The following is a 17,985-nucleotide window of genomic DNA, read 5'->3' as shown; positions in this document are numbered from 1 at the left end:
AAAATTGCTGCTTTACAGGAATTTACCCTATGAGCTATCATAAACTTGTACAAAATATTGTATATTAAAAAACATTCAATATGGCACTCTTTGTAATGACACATTTTTAAATTAGATGTCAACATAAATATATTATTAAATAATGAAGCAGTAAATAAATCATAGGACTTTTATATGATTATAACTATAAAGCTACTTAAAAGAATGAGACCCCTACCTCTTTTTCTTTCCATATTTATATGGAAAGCATATCAAAGACATTAAGTGAAAAAAAGCCAAGTACAAAACAATGTGCATGTATATTTTGAATGACTATATAAATATATTTATATATATTGTCATATGCATGGAACACCTCTGGAATGATACTGAACATTGGACAGGAGCATTACTATCCCAGCCCTGAGCAATCAGGCCTGTCTCAGCTCTGCTCTGGTACTTGGTTGGGGCTTCCTTGGTGCTGTGTGTCCCAAGAAGAAACCAAGAACGACGTGGGCTCTTTCTGGTACTTTGCTTCGGTTTGGGACCTGCTCCAACCCTCTACCTTGTGTAGGGTTGCCTAGATGCTCTGAAGATCTGTGGGACTTGCTGTATGCGCTCCTCCTGGTCACTGTCCCCAGATCCCCAAAGGCCAGATGATAAGCAGAACTGCCCTGGGGTCTACAAGGCATTTATTTCCTCAGATCACTTGAGACTGGGCTGCCAAAATGGTGTTGATATGATAGTTCTGATGACTCTTCCACAGGACAAAAGAGGAGTTCTGGGCTCTGGGCTACTCACAACAACTCTGGCCCTCAGACTTGAGCACCAAGTGGGCTTCTGCACAGGCTTTTACTTACCCTAATCCTCACCAGGGGCCCTATGCAGCTGACAGCTTTCAGGAGATGGGGGTAACTTCCTAGGAAGTGACAGGTGTCCACTACCTCCTGTATCTCTCCCAAAGACATCCAGAGCAGTCATCCCTCTTCTATAAGCTTCACTTTCATGATGTTCATCTATGGGCTCTGAGGCCTGGAAATTACAGTTCCTGCGGGTGGGTTCTTCAGGTTCATATCCTCTCCAGCCACCAATTAATTTGGAGATATTTTATTCTACTGCGTTGGTCTCAAGCTGTGTCTGAGGAGGGATGCACACTCCTCACGCTTGTAGAGTCCACTCTACCTGCCCCATTCACTGGGCCCTTGCCTAGCCTCCCACTGACGCACTGTGGAGACATGAAAGTCCTCACACTCAGCCTCCTGAGAAGTTAAAGAGAAGACTTGGTAAGAAGATACATTGTTTTCCATTCACACTACAAACTTTTGAATGGTAAATTTAGCATGGCTAAAAAATGAGAGATTTTTCCTTCTTTTTTTCTGAATACTCTGGGTAAGGCTTGCATCTGTGGTCATCATCAAGGGAGCGCAGTAACAGCTTTTGCTAGAGGAAATGTAAATATTCACAGGTGGCAGGACTGAAGAGGCAGGGTATGAGTGATGATGCAACCAGAATTGCTCACAGTAATAATCTACGTTTCGAGTAATTTTGTCAAGTTGACAAAAGAGAATATAGTAATTAAGACTGTATCTACTGTGATAGAACTTATTAGTCAAAGGAACCATAAAGATCAGCCCAATGAATATAAATCATTCAAATAATGTTTTTTAGTTTAAAAATAGACCATAATCAGCATTGAATTACTCTCAGCTTTTAAAATAAATAATATCAAGGATTTCCTAATGATTTTTTTCCTAAAGAATAAAATCTCTTAATTTTGGAAATATGGTCTATTCAAGCAACTTCTTTAGTAACCATAGAGAAGAAGAAATAATGCAGTTAGTTCATTGTACCAAACAATTCCTTGAAGGAAATTCCTTTCTGTCAAAACTGGGGAACAGATCCACTGTACATTAGGAGCACTTATAGTTTTATTGGTGCTATAATTAACCAATATTTTTTATTGTTATAGTTATCTATTTTATTATTTATTATTTTTTATTATTATTTTTTAAATTTTATTTTTGTTTAAAATATTACAGATGCCCTTTTTTCTCCCCAATGACCCCTTCTACCCCGTCCCAAACAATAAAATCGTAGAGAAAAACATATGAGAAAACAAATAAGAATACTGTAGTGAAGAAATAAATCAAACTAGAATTTATAGAAACTATCCATGGATGTTTCTTTGGCTAAGACAAGCATAATTCTTTGTTTATTACACATTAGCCAGCCGAAATGTAATGAGTAAAATGTGTTTTGACCACCTATAATGGTGTGGAAAAAGCACTGGCAAAGATTCAACACATACATTCATGTATTCTCTTGTAATGCTGAGAACATGTTCAGAAATCCCCTGAGTTAAATTTTAAACTTTAAGGCATCAGACCCATTTCAATACGTGCTTTCACTAACTTGAAAACTACCTTGATTACTAGCTCTACTACAGTCCAGTTATTATCCCCCTCACTCCCAATCCCATCTCTACATTGAAACAAGCCCCAAATCCCTTCTCTCAAATCCTCCCACTTCTTTCTGTCTCTATAACTAATACCCAGGTGCAGGCCACCATAACTCCTCAGACTGTCAAATGAATTTTTGTGTCAAACTCTTAATCTAGGATATATAGTCCAATCTAACAACATCCAATCCATTTTCTACACCTGTTAGGATATCCTTTCTAAAATACAAATGTGATTGAGTCACCACGGCTTAAAATCCTTCCATAGTCCCTTCAGTCCCTTTGCTTTGGGGTAAATTCTAAAGCATCTTAAAGTCCAAGAATTTCCTTACAGTCTCATCGCAACAAATGCATAATGCCGCTTCCCCTCCATGTACATGTTTATGCTCCACTCATAGCCAAAGGCTCTTAATTTTTCAAATGCACAGCATCCAGCAACCATATTCCTTCTTTCTCGAAGCCATTACGCTTACTTTTCCCCTGTCATCTCATAGCCCCCCCTTGCCCACGCTTTGTTTGGCTGGTCATGACTCATTCAGTGCTCACTTTTCTAGCCGACTGGCTCTGGCCCCTTGAGAGCTTTAGAACATTCCTCTTTTATGTTCCTGTCTGATCTCAGTTTTACTCCTTTCCTGGCACTTGTTCCAAGGAACCATATACTAAGATTTGAGTTCACTGATCTTGGGGACCCTGTTTGTCTCCTTGATTATTTGTTTTGTTTCTGGTTTTGATGTACCCACTGGACCAAGCTCAGAATTTTGTATTCAGCCAGGACTCAATGCATATTTATTAAATCTACCCTGAGCAGTGCAGGCTCCTTAACCATAAAGCATGTGTGAGAAAGGAGGGTGACATAACCATCAATTCACACTGCATTGTTGTCTCAATGAGTCCATACATTTTTCTCCTCAAAACTTCTAAAAATATTTCTCTCCTAAATGCACGAAAGGATGTATCTAAATAAACAGCCTTGCCCTTAAATGATTGGCAGATGCTGTAGGGGGAGGCTAAGGTCAACAGAAGATAAACTGACCTCGTTTCCATTTTGTCTAGTTCAGATAGTACTAATGGTATTTAAAAGGTATTAGTTTCTACATTCAAGAGCCCTCTAATTTGTGTAACACCTGTCAGAGAAAACAGTGATTTCAAAAAGGCAATTTCAGTAAACACTCTCTCATCAAACCTTTTTAAGAAAAATAGTTTTTTTAATGTATTTTGCTTTATTTTAAGTAGCTCTTCTGTGGCTAAATGGGTTGACAATCAATAAATACATGATGAGATTTAAAAAAAATTTTTCTTTATTGTTGAAAATATTACATATGTCTCCTTTTTTTACCCCATTGACCCCTTCTACCCTGCACCCACTCCCTGCCCAGGCCTTCACCACACTATTGTCTGTGTCCATGGGTGGTGCACATATGCATATAAATTCCTTGGTTAATCTCTCCCCACTCACCCACCTCCACCTTCCCTCTGAGATTTGTCAGTCTGTTCCATGCTTCTATGTCACTGAACCTATTTTGTTCATCAGCTTATTATGTTCTTTAGATTCCACATATAATTTCCTTCACAGTAAGAAATATTTCTTAAATTTCTGGTCTACAACCTCAGTTTGATTTTTGAGACTATTTGACAATTTCTTTATTATGCTTGATAAATTCCTCAGTCATATTTCCAAAACAAATCACTCTAGTCAAGGTTTCGCCCATCCGTAAGCCCTCATTTTCAGCGCAAATATTAAAAAAAAAATCCTCCTACTTCAGATAAAAATTGAGCCTGTCAGGTATGAATGATTCAGCATCCCAAGTACTTCCTTCAAATATAAATTTATATAAATTAATCCTTGTCTTAATCTCTTTTAGTCTCGGGGAAGGAGAGGTTAGTTGTCCAAATAAAGTGCAATTCCTTTGGATGGATCTCAATTCCTTTCCCAGTGTGTTCCCTGTCAATTATTGTGTATCTTGTCTATATTGTCAGCCTACTTTCTCTACTGGTCCTTTGCCTGCACTTATATATAACGGGCTTATTTCTTGCTTTTTCTGCTCTCTTTGTCTTCTTATCTGGATAATGCTGCCCTTTTCCAAGTTCATTCAGGTTGTTGACAGAATTCAGTTCTTTGCTGCTATTGGACAGGGCCACTCTAGCTACGAGAAGCTACCCACACTTCTTGCCATGAACCAGAAATGGAAAATCCCTGTTGTATTTAGTTACCCATCACATTTTGTCCCTCCAAAAAGAGCCCAGCCTTTTTTGGGCCTCATCTAATAGTTCCACTGAGAATATTCTCCCTATCTTAAAGTTAACTGAGTTGGGATCTTAATACCTTAATTACATATGAAAAATCCCTTCATAGGAGCACATTAGTATTTGATTGCATAACTGGGAGAAGGTGAATATACAAGCCATGAGGAAGCCTGGGGAATATTTTAGGATTTTGCCTACTACACTTGTTTTCTTTTACACTTCACCTATTTTGTGCTTACTTAACTATTTGTTTTACTTTTTTTTATTTTATTTTATAGTCTATGGATTACTACCTGGTAATTTTGAATTTGTTTTTTGCCTTCTTTGAGCAATAGGAATAATATAGTTCCTTCCTAACAAAAACCAGGATAGGTTCAAAGTGTTTACTTAATCTGGCTCCGTACCAGCTCATTTTTTGCCTAAATTTTGACAGGTTTGTGTATATATGCTGATAGACAACAAGAGGTTTACGTGTTTTTACCTTTTATTCTGTCTCCAAAAGCATTTTGGGAAAAAATATAAATAATTTATTACTTTGCTTCTAAAATATGATTTTAAACAATATTCCCACTTAAGACAGTCTTTTATCTAATAAAATTTTTATAAATTTTTATAAAATTTTGTATGCTAATATTGATAATTGAATGCTGTAAAAGATGTACAATTGAGTCTTACAGTTTTAGCAATTGGTTTATCATTATTAAGCTCATATCACTGGTAACTAAGAATATTTTGAACGACTGATAAAGCATTATATTTACTAAGGAATTAAGACTTGCATTCCACTATAGACGTTTTCATCTTTGACTCTTTAATGTTACACTTAACTGCTCTCTCAGTCTTAAAGGTGCAGAAATATTAAAGGAACATCACAAAATAAATAAATGGAAAGATATATTTTAATGACCTCTGCCTCTAGGGAGGCCTGTCTTTTTGATGTAAGATTGGCCTTTTCCTGCTGTGAGAGACATATTAGATCTTTCTTGGGGTTCAATGGTGGTTCAGTGTCCAGCTGTGATTTACCCCAAGTCAATAGTTCTCAGCCAATCTGTTGACTATCATTTGAGATAATAAATCTTGATCTTCCCCATAGTACAAGTCAATATCCACTTAAGTTAAGAAAATCACAGTGTTTACTTTTATTGTATAACAGGAATTGGCTAGACTTGGCTCTACCTAATCAACGAATCTATTTCCTGTGGTGAAACCCATGTGACATGTCCTGATTGAGGGAAAAGAATGTTATGGACAGTCACTAAAATGTCAAGATGCTGTGACTTACCTCTCAAATACTCTTTCCAATTTAGATGTGGAGATTCTTATAATAAAACTTATAAACTCCGATTGACTGGCTTTACTATTGTCTATCATTTGTATGAAGCAAAATATTTATTTATTTGCTAGTATTTTAATTTACTTTTAAAAATATAATTATGCTTAGACATGACTTTGAAATACCATTTCACATTCTGTTAAGTATTTAGTTATAAGCACGATATATAAAATCTAATCTTTCTGAGCAACAATTTTTTCATCTGCAACTTGGTAGTAATAATTATGCTGTAACTATGGAATTAAATGTTATATTAATTATAAATAATTTTAGGCAAAGAATTTTATAAGAGGCATATCATAAAAATAGATATTTGTCCCCTCCCCACCTCCATTGACTCCCATCCCCATTCCCATCCCCATCCCCAAACCAACATTGAATAAAATGGGCCTTGCTAAGTTCCTCTGTCTATCACACACTAGTTGATATTAAACACACAGTTATCTGTGATGATATCTCCCTTCCTCTAAATAAATTCCTTTAGGCAGTTAGTAGGGCGCTAAAAGGATTTGGGGGGATTTTTTGGTCATTTTTAAAAAAATCAGCTTAGTCATATCTCTAAAGGCATATTTTGAGGCTGCAAACTCTGCATCCTTTCAGGGTAAAGAAGCAGAGTCAGGAGAATTCCTGTTTGAAACAAACAAAACAACAACAAAACACTGGAGAATGGCAGGATCAAAGGGTTTCCTGGAAGGGATACCAAAAATCTAAAAGAAAGACTTATGCTTCCTAATAAGCAGTTGTTGATTTTTCATTCATTTGAACATAGTCAACATGTTTGAAAATTATACCTTAAATTAGTTGAATAACTCTACTTTTTCCCCAGCTGGTAAATTTCAGTATAATGTAGCATAATTCTGTTTAGCCTTATTAGAATAAACTTCATTAAATTAAACAAAAACTGTGGCAAACAGAATGAAAAATCCAATTTACATCTGATATTTGAACCATGAGATATTTACTTCCAGTTTTTAAAGGATACGTAGTAATTGCTAAAACATTAAAAAAAAATTGTATGACCTTTGGATTACATTTGTTAAGACCTCTATTTCTTTTAGGCAGTCATCTGTACAATAGGGTTCAAGTCTCCAAGTAAGCTTGGGCATTGCATACAGTTATTATTTTCCATGTAAATACTAAAGAAAAAAAGAAACAATGCAACTCAAAATGACAAAACTCTAAGACATTTTGAATATCCACAGGATACAGATAGTAGGAACAGTTCTGGGAAATAGAACATAGATTTCTGTAACAAGTTCATACCATCAAAATAAGGTTATAACATAGAATTCAAGAACATATTTGTAGGTTCTGGAAAAAGAACACATTTGCTCTTACTCCATGATCTTTTTTTTTTTAACTCCCTGATCTAAAAAGCATTTTACTGCCTATAACCTCCAAGATGAGGACATCCATCTAGTCAGACAAAACAACTCTAGAAATCAATGGGATTACAAATTGTAGCCAAGTCACCCAGGGATCACAAGAGAACCATAATAAAGGGTTTCAGGGATTTGCAAGGTGATGCGACAACAGAGATAAGGAGTCTACGGAAGGTATTCATTAGCTGGAGGGTTATTAGGGCGAACCACAGACTAGTTCAGTCACATTTAGTGAGATTCCACTTTATCGGAGCAAAGTGGCAGATATAAATGAAACAGGCCTGCTTGTCCGCCACCCTAATGCTCGCAATCAAGTTGGAAATTGACTGCATGTGAAGAAGACGAAAGAATAGTTACGCTGCATGAATGTTCTGGACTTCATACCCAGCGTTAGACACAAATGGGGTAGACATTAAGTATTGAGTACTATTATTAGGAAAGTTCCTTGAATAACAGATAATAGAAAAAGGAAAAGGTAACTCCAAGGGGCAAAATTACTTATACCAAAGCTTGGAGACAATAAACACATTAAGTTAAAAATAAAAAAAACTTTAAGCATGGAGCCCACATAGTAGAGAAATGAAAAATAATGAGATGGTAAGAAACGAAGTGGTTTTAGAGAAGTAAATATCAGTCTGTGAAGTTTAGAATGAATATACTTGACCTGTGGGAGTTTCTTAATAAAGTCACACAGGGGCAGGTCAATAACATTTGCCTAATTTATTGCAGTATATGTTAGAAGTGTTTTACAAAGTGGGTTGGGTTGGTGAATGGAAGTGTAAGAAAGAATAATATCGGTTAGAACTACAAGGTCTTGAGAAATCAACTCCGTTGTGGTTATAAGTGGAGCACTTTATAGTTGTGAAAAGCTTTATAGCGTAACTTTATTTAATTATATGAATTGAATTTTAAAGACAATAATACCTTTACACATTTTTGGAAACAAAATTTAAAAACTGCTTTACTCCCACATCTTCACGTGATAATTTCATTTTTTCTCATTGTTCTGTTGCTCATACACATGCATCTTTTAGATAGGAATAATACTAGAGAGAGTACATCTCTCTTTGTAATCTTGTGTGTGTGTACATGGGTATGTACCAATATTGATGTCCATGTTGTTAAAAGGTACTCATATTTAACAGTTATGCATATTTTATAGTCTTAAACACATCCTGTTATTTCGGTGATAAATTATCCATCAAGTATTTTTATCTTTCATATGCTGAATTTTGAAAGTAATTATTCAATGTATGCTTTTTTAAATATTTTCAATTATTATTTCAATTGTTTTATTTTGTTAGTTCTTATAAGCAAGTTCAAAGGGCCAAGGGTAGAGATCTCTCTAGATCTCTCCCAAGGTGCCACCATATCATTTCCAAAAAATGTTTACCACCGTTCCTGTCCATTAAAACAGCCTCCAGCCTTTCTCACTCTTCTGAGCTGTCATTTTATATTTATTCCCTTTTTTTTAACTTTAAATGTGTTTTTTATTATTTTTTTAATTATAGTTGACATACACTATTATAATAGTTTCAGGTGTACAATCCGGTGAGTAGACATTATATAACTTACCAGGTGATCACCCGGATAAAACTAGTACCCATCTGACACTGTATATAGTTATTACAATATTATTGACTATATTCCCTATGCTGTACTTTACATCCCTGTGACTTTTCTGTAACTACCAATTTGTACTTTTTATTTTTAAATGAATTTTTACTTATATTTATTGGAGTGACATTGGTTATAAGATTATATAGGTTTTAAGTGTACATTTCTATGATACATGATCAGTATATTGTATTGTGTACCGAAAACCCAAAGTGCTGGAGAGGCTGTGGAGAAAAAGGAGCCTCATTCACTGCTGCTGGGAATGAAACTGGTACCGCCACTATGGAAAACAGTGTGGCAGTTCTTTAAGAAATTAAGAATAGAGTTACCATGTGACCCAGGAACCCTTCTTCTGAGTATGTACCCCCAAAATTTGAAAATGTTTATTTGCAAAAATAGACACACCCCTGTATTCACTGCAGCATTATTCATGGTGGCCAAGACTTGGAAACAACCAGTGTCCTGCGATAGAGGACTGGATAAAGAAGATGTGATACGTACATACAATGGATTACTACTGAGCCACAAGAAAAGATGAAATACTGCCATTTGCAACAACATGGATGGACCTTGAGAGTACAGTGTTAAGCAAAATAAGTAAGACAGACAAAGCTAAGGACCATAAGATTTCATTCATATGTGGGATATAAAACTGAAACTTATAGACACAAAAAATACTGTGGTGGTTACCAGAAGAAAGAGGGAGGGGATAGTAAAGGGTAAAGGGGGCCAAATATATGGTGATGGAAGATAAACTGTCATTTTTATAAGGAAAAGAAAGATAAAATTTGAGAATTTAAACAACCAAAACATTTCAATAGATTTTAATTATTATTTGCATGAGAATTACAGGAAGAAAAAGCTGAGCATAGTCCCAAATTTGGTTTCAAATCTTTGACAGATACGCAGTTTCAGAAGTTGTTCTTATAGTTGTTCAAAAGAATAAGTACTTCTTTACACAGTAGTAAAAAGCTTTATTACCAGAAAAATAGGATTGAAAGCTATAGTCATTATCTGTGCTTTGAATGGATACAGATATGTGTCAAGCTTTTATAATTTTCTTGTTTTATCTCCAAAACCACCATTTGAGTGAAAAACTATCAGTCCTATTTTTTTTTTAATTTTTATTTATCGATTTTAGAGAGAGGAAGAGAGAAAGAAAGAGAGAAAAAACATTAATTTGTTTTTCCACTTGTCCATGCACTCAATGGTTGATTTTTGTATGTGCCCTGACCTGGGATAGAACCCACAACCTTGGTGTATCAGGGCAAACACTCCAACCAACGGATCTACCTGGCCAGGGCTAATCCTATTTTTATATATGAAGCTGAAGCTTAAAGAATTTAAATAATTTTTGCTAAGTTCCTAGAGTAATATATAGCACAGCTAATATTCAGTAAAGTTTAAAATGTATTTCTCACAATGTATAATTTCCAGGTATTTATTAATTTTATGGTGTTATTGTTATGAGATATTTTCATTACATTTTAAAATATGTTATTGTTTTTGTACCAAAAACAATTAGTTTTGTGTAGCTCATTTATCTTTCTTTTTTAGCCAACTCTCTTATTAACTATAAAAGTTTTACAAATGTTTCTCTCGAATATTATAGGTTTTTTGTTTTGTTTTGTTTTATTGCAAAAATATTTGGTATCTTACAAAGATATTATTTAGTAGAGGCATTTTTAATTAGAATTCATACAGTTTGGAGAGTGTGTGCAGAAGGAAAAGTCTTAACTTTGAATTAGTACAGGAGGTGATTTTAAAGCTCTGATTTAAGAGTGTGGCCATGGAAACAGAAAGGAAGGCAGGGATGAAAAAGGCATTAAGAAGGAAAACAAGGGATATAAATTCAAAGAATTTCGACATGTGAGTAAGAAAGAGAAAGTCATTAATAATGACTCCAAAAGTTTACATCTAGATTCTCCTCAAAGTACAAGGCCAATTTACAAATAAATTTAGAGATGGAGTTTATAGTGAGCTCTTCTCTTTTACAAAAATGCATCAAAGTCCTATGACACTACCCATGAGATAGAAGAACTGGCGGAGCTGAAGCAATGAATATACATGGGGAAGCCCTGCAGAATCGCTCAGTTGGTGGAGCATCATCCTGACATGCACAGAAAGGTTGCTGGGTTCCATTCTCAGCTGGGAAACATGCCCAGGTTGTGGGTTTGATCCCCTCAGGGAGCCTATAAAAGGCCATCAATCAATTTTCCTCCCTCACATCAATGTTTCTCTTTCTCTCTTTCTCTCTCTCTCTCTCTCATTCCCTTCCTCTCTCTAAGCATGACCTCGGGTGAGAACTTAAAAAATTAAATAAACTTGGCCGGGTGTAGCTCAGTGGTTGAGCATCGACCTAGGATCCAGGAGATCAAGGTTTGATTCCCAGTCAGGGCACATGCCCGGGTTGCGGGCTTGCTCCCCAGTTGAGGGCGTGCAGGAGGCAGCCGATCAATGACTTTCTCTCATCACTGATGTTCCTATCTCTCTCTCTCTCCCTCTCCCTTCCTCTCTCTGAAATCAATAAAGACATATTTTAAAGAAAAATTAAATTAAAAAAAAAGATATATAGAATAAACATGATGAGTGCTGTTATAATTAAAATAAAGAGAGGAAGGAAAAAATAGAGACCTAGAAACTACTCATAGTTATAAGGGAATAAAACTCATTATGTTTAAATTTAAACCTAGGGTTCATTATTATTCCTAGGTTTTAAATTAGTCATTATGCTATAAGTTATTCTCAGTATGTGATGCTCTTATTATGTACCATTTTAGAGGTTTCACATTATTATGCAAAGAACACAATGACATTTAATATTTGGATCTATTTCAGAGAAACAATGTGATTAAAGAATCCTTAATGCTCAATAGATGTTTGTGATGGCTCTAATAAAACAAAATGCTACCTAAATTTTATCTTTAGAAAATAAAATTTAAAATTTTGCCAGAAATATTAGCATAAAACACGTCTTGTCAGAGCAAGAAGTAAAAGTTCTTTCATATACCAAATTATTTATCCTCATAATATTTATGACATAATTAGAATAAATTAGAAAATTTAATTCTGGGGATGTTTAACCATGAGTTAATTTTTGCCACTTTCAGTAGAAGGTGGGATCCCAAATCTGAACATTTGATTTGTCTCTAAGTAACTTGGAAAACATTTTACTATTATTGCTAGAGATAGAAATATATATACCATAATGACTGTCCTTTTAATACGTTATACCATTAGAAGTCTTGTTGTCTTTTGTCTGTTTCTGAAGTCCTTGTATTATCAGTGGGCTGTCCTGTGCATCCCACCTGTTATGGTTGAAGTGGAGCTCTTGCAATGCCATGAGAACAAGAAATTCCTGAGGCCCCCATGAGAGGATGAGGTTTTGTGGATGATGTAAAATTAAGGAGGTTCCCCTTCAAAGTCCCGTCTCCCTACGTCTCACCATGGAAGAAGTCACATTTTGTCTTCAGCAGATCTAAGATTGAAGTCACTGTCCAGAGTTTCCACTCCATATCAAAGCACAGTCCAGTCCAGAATCTGGTTAGCTTAGCTCCTGTTCCCAACTGCACTCCATTGGGTGTAGGATCTGCATGACCATGGGCCATGTGGCTACTTAGGCCACATGGCAGGTGAGTGCAGTTCCTGGTGTACAAGGGAGCGGAAGCAAAGCAAAAGGAACAAGAGAGAGAACTTCTTTGTCTCAGGGTTATAACCAATTGCTTAACCAATGACTCCTTGATTTTGCCTGATTGCAGTAGCCACACCCTTCAATCCAATCCATGGTTCCTCAGGCTAGACTAAAGACAAGTGCCTGCCCTACATCACCCTGACTTCAATGCCCATACACCCATCTTCCCCTTTGTTGAACCCTTTCCCCCAGTGATTTGCAGAGAATGGGCCAATGGTTTCCTGGGGAGTGTAAAGTTGCAGCTTTCTGGTGAAGCTGTCCAGATGATCATGCTTACAATGTCTGGCCTCCCCTTTGCTCTCTTCCTATTATTAATAGTAATAAATTAGCTAGTTACAGTGGTAACACTTTGTTAGGACATTTCAATGAAAAATAAAGATGTTTCAATTCATATCTTATCCTTGAACAGAACATTTTTAAAATCTGAATGCAAATTTTAAATTGTGTAATCCAATAATATTTTCAGGTATTTTTTTAAACAGTTACACTTATACTTACACCTGTACCGTTCATAAAATACAGACATTTCGCTTTTTATATTACAGATTTTCATTTGTTTATTTTACCAGTTTAAAAGTAAAGCAAAACGTTTTAAAAGTAAAACTGCTGTGTTATATGGTAAGTTTAAATTTCTCTCTAAAAGGGAATGACACACTGTTTCCTAGAGTGGCTGTACTATTTTACATTTTAGCAGTAATATATGAGAGTTCCAGTTGCTCCACATTCTTGTCAGCATTTGGTATTGACTGTATTTCTCCTTTAACCTATTCTTGTAGATATGTAGTAACTATTCATGATTTTAATTTGCATTTTCTAATGGCTGATAATGTTGACTATATTTTCATGTGTTCTTGCCATTAATATATTCTTTTCATTGAGTGTCTGTTCAAGTCTTTTGTCCATTTATAAAATTAGGTTGTTTATTTTTTTTTACTGCTGAGTGTTGAAAGTTCTTTATATATTCTAGATAAAAATCCTTTTTCAAACATGTGCTTTGCAAGTGTTTTCTACTAGAAAACACTTTTCATTCTTTCAATAGTGTTTTATGCAGAGCAAACATTTTTAATTTTGATGAAGTCCGATTTATCATTTGCTTTAGATAAATGAAACATCTAATTTTTATGTATATCATTTTATTATGAGTGTGCTTTTGATGTAATACCTAATAACTCTCTGCTTAAGCCCAGGCCACAAATATTTTCATATATTTTATTCCAAAATATTTATAGTTACACATTTTACCTTTAGAGTTATTTATTTATTTTTTTAATCCTCACTCAAGGATATTTTTTCCATTACTTTCTCAGAGAGAGTGGAGAGTGGAAGGGAGAGAGAGAAAGAGAGAAACATCGATGTGAGAGAGACACATCAATTGGTTGCCTCCCACGTGCGCCCCAACCAGGGCCGGGGATAAGCCAGCAACGAGGTAGTGCCCTTGGCCAGAGCTGAGCCTGGGATCCTTCAGTCCACAGGCTGCTGCTCTAGCTGCTGGGCCAGACCAGCCAGGGCTTATGATCCATTTTTGAGTCATTTTTCTATAAGATGTGAAATTTAGGTCAAGATTCATATTTTTCAAAGTGGGTGGCCCTTTAAAAAGACAGTCCTTTTCCATTTAATTGCTCTGTACCTTTGTCAAAATTAAGTTCCCCATCTTTGTCTAGGTCTATTTCTGGACTCTCCTCCATTCCATCAATATATATGTCTATCCTCTCACTAAGAGGTAACTAAAAATCAGATTCTGACTTTAAGAGCTTTATTCTTTTTTTCTAAAAATTGTTTTGACTATTTTAACTCTTTTGTCTTTTTATAGCAATTATGAAATCTTGGCTTAAAATGAGATTGCCTATATCTATGAAAATTTCTGCCAGAATTTTTATTGGAACTGTGTTAAGTCTGTTGGTCAATTTAGACAGAGGTTTTACCTTTATCATCTGTGACAATCCAAGAATAGAGCAAATGGATAGTCTTTAACCAAGTTTTTACTTTACTAAACTTACACACATAAAACTATAGAACATGTAAATAATATTGTTATTTATATGTATATATATGTATATATATGTGTGTATATATATATATATCTCAGATTAACAATTTGATAGCAAATTTAGAAGTTGCTCAAAAGTACATATATTCATAATGTCAGTATAGCCTACATTCTGTAATAACTGGATGTACTTGATAGCTGCTCAGTTTGTACTTTTAAAAAATGTTGACAAAATCACTTAAAGGTAAAAATTAATTTAAAAATAAATGACAACAAGAAGAAAATAAAAGAAAAAAGGAGTAGGATCAGCCTTAGCACAGTTAAACATGGCCCCCTGTGTGTGTTAGAAAACTTTGGTGTACTAAGATTCAAAGGAATCTTAATCTAAGTTCCTCCTCTTAAAGATGACCTGAAGACCAGATAAATTAAACGACTTGTCTAAAGTCAATCACGATTCATTGTAAGAGCTAGAAAAACTTTTTTCACCACTGCCTTATCATCATTACACTTAACCACATTTCTTTTTTAGACAGGTTGAATGGCTCCAAAAGTAAACATGTAAGAAATATTTTAAACCTCACAACAAAGTGGATATTGTGAAAGCTCATCAAAAATGTGGCATATTTATTTTAAGTGACTTTAATGATGTTTGGTGACAACAGAAACATAGTTCTAAAATAATAGTTTAATTAACTATGCATAGAATGGTCACTCTTCAATGCACTTGGTCTTTATGAAGATAAATGAAACATCTAATTTTTATTGACTGCCATGGGGTAAGGCAAATTTCCCCTTAAGGACTCAACATAACTTTTCTATTTTAGAAAAAGGAACTTTGTTTTTAATTAAACAAAGTAGTTTTATCTGAAGTTTGTTCATTTTCATATATTTTCTTATTTAAAGTCACCTCTTCATTTTGGGAAGGACATGGAAACTTAAAACAAAAATTAAAGAGCTAGAAAGCAGGAACCATTCCAAGCCTTAGTTTATATTTCTAAACACTTTTCACATTTTGTGGAAGATTGGATAAAATCCATAGGCTGCTGAATTATGGCAATTTTGCAATACAAATTACATTCTAAAGAGGTGAAATGAACTTTGAAGAGGAAGTTGTGCATACCAAAGATTATGCCGTGGCTTTGCCTATATCAAATTGCCAGACACTGTGCTGAAAATCTTCCACCTGTCCCCCAGGTACATTCTCTACCTTTCCTTGCCTTGACCTGTTTTCTGAGAAGCTGAGCCATGTAGCCTGCAGGTAGGGGTACCTGTCCCTCCTCCTCTTTGAATCCAGCCAAAGCAGAGTACCAGAAGACTGGAGGGAGGGAGAGTGGGGTCGAGAAATGTTTTCCTCCGGTTCACTTGAGATGTTGCTGCAGGCAGACTACACCTTTCCATGGAAGTTATCCCCTCCTATAATACTCTCCTCACAGACCTGCCTGCCCACCAGTCCTCTCCGTCTCCTGGAATTGGTCACTTCTCCCTCTCCTCACACCTTCAGGTATAGAAATGGTACCAGAATATACTAGCTTTGGAATTTCATTTTTATTTAGGGTATTCTTAAGTCTTCTAGTATTACCGTTATTAAACTGTCTTCAAATTGTATTATTTTAAATGCGCCACCTCTTTCTGCTGGGACCTTGACTGATACAAATTGAAATTTACATTGTCAAATATCATGTACAATTTGACACAAACTAAATAAGGTCTATATGCAACCTATATGAAAATTATGAAGCACAATAATAAAATTAATAATTGTGAACCCACAACTCAGCACAAGAACTAGAAAATTGTCAGTATCATTACATATATTGAGATGTGCCTGTGCCTTCTCCACCCAAAGTCATTATTATGTGAATCTTGAACAGATTTATTGCATACATGCTATTTATATAGTAGCAATATATTGTTTTTCTTTGCTTGATTTTTAAGTCTATAAAAATGATATCATACTCTATTTATAACATGCTCTTTTACTAATTTTTATTATAAAATTTTTTTCTGTCTTTTTGGTCATGTGGTAGTATACTGTCCTGGCAGATTTTTCTGAGTCCTGTAAGAACATAAAATTTTACACCTACTTTAGAAGACTGTTTGGCAGTACCTACTTGAAGCTAAAAACATGTACATCTATATCCAAATAATTTCACTTCTAGGTAAATGGACTCTAAGAAGATGATTATCTAATGTGAAGCATGAGAAGGAATTTATCTGTTGAGATGGACTCTGACACCCTATGGTTAATTGGGGTTGAACTGAAAATTAAAGTCTAGTGGCCATTTACTGACAGGGGACACTTACATACTCTCCATGCCAGGAAGAATCACAAGATGAACTATCCGTTTTGCACACTAAGCCTAGTCTGTTTATGGTGCCTGAGTCAACCATTATAGAGACATTCTTTATTCAGTCATTGCCACTTTATCACCCAACTAATAGCCTGTGACCAGCCCTGACCAATCAGAACTATACAAAACATATTCATATATACATTTATACCAACCAATCCAAACTGTATAATTTGGAAATCTCATTTACATGAAATGGACTAACATGGGAACTGTGGGTGGGAAATTTTTGTAAGAAATGACTATCTTTTGTTTTGGTTGAGCACATTTTGGGTTTCTACCAGAGGCTGCATCTATCTGGTTTACAAACTATTGTTTGAATAAAGTCTCTTATTTTCCACTCCAGTGACTTTTGTTGGAATTGTTTAAATGTATATATTCAAGAGAAATGAAATAAAAAAATAAGTACAAGATGTTCAGAAAAGTATTATTCATAAATTATAGAATATTAGAAACCATCAACTATTCATCAATGGTAGAATATGTTGTGCTATATTAGTAATATAATAAAATATTATTCCACAATGCAAATTTATAAACATCTGCTATACACAAAAATAATTATAAATTTCATGAGCATAATATTTGCAAGAGAAACGAGACACAAGAATGGATAAGGTATTTATAAATGTGTACACAGCTTAAAAGAGGAAATCTAATATAAGATGATAGAAGGATGGTAGTTTTAAGCTGGACAGGAAGAAAATAGCTAGAAGAAATGCTTCTGGGCCTAGTCTGGGTCTATTATATGCAAATAAAGGGGGGGGGCAAAGCAGCACTTGACTTGGTTTTATCTGCTTTTACCTGTTTAGATCAAATAAAAAAACCATGATATTTACTCAGCAAAGTCATATAGAAATCATCAATTTTGAGGGCATATGTAATATTCAAATAAAAAATAAACCAATTATGTGAATGTTCAGGTAATACACATTAGGATATG

Source organism: Miniopterus schreibersii (genome assembly GCF_964146895.1).
Source record: "Miniopterus schreibersii genome assembly, chromosome: 5".
Taxonomy (NCBI): Eukaryota; Metazoa; Chordata; class Mammalia; order Chiroptera; family Miniopteridae; genus Miniopterus; species Miniopterus schreibersii.
The sequence above is the reverse complement of the archived record's forward strand: the minus strand, read 5'-3'. Positions refer to the sequence as shown.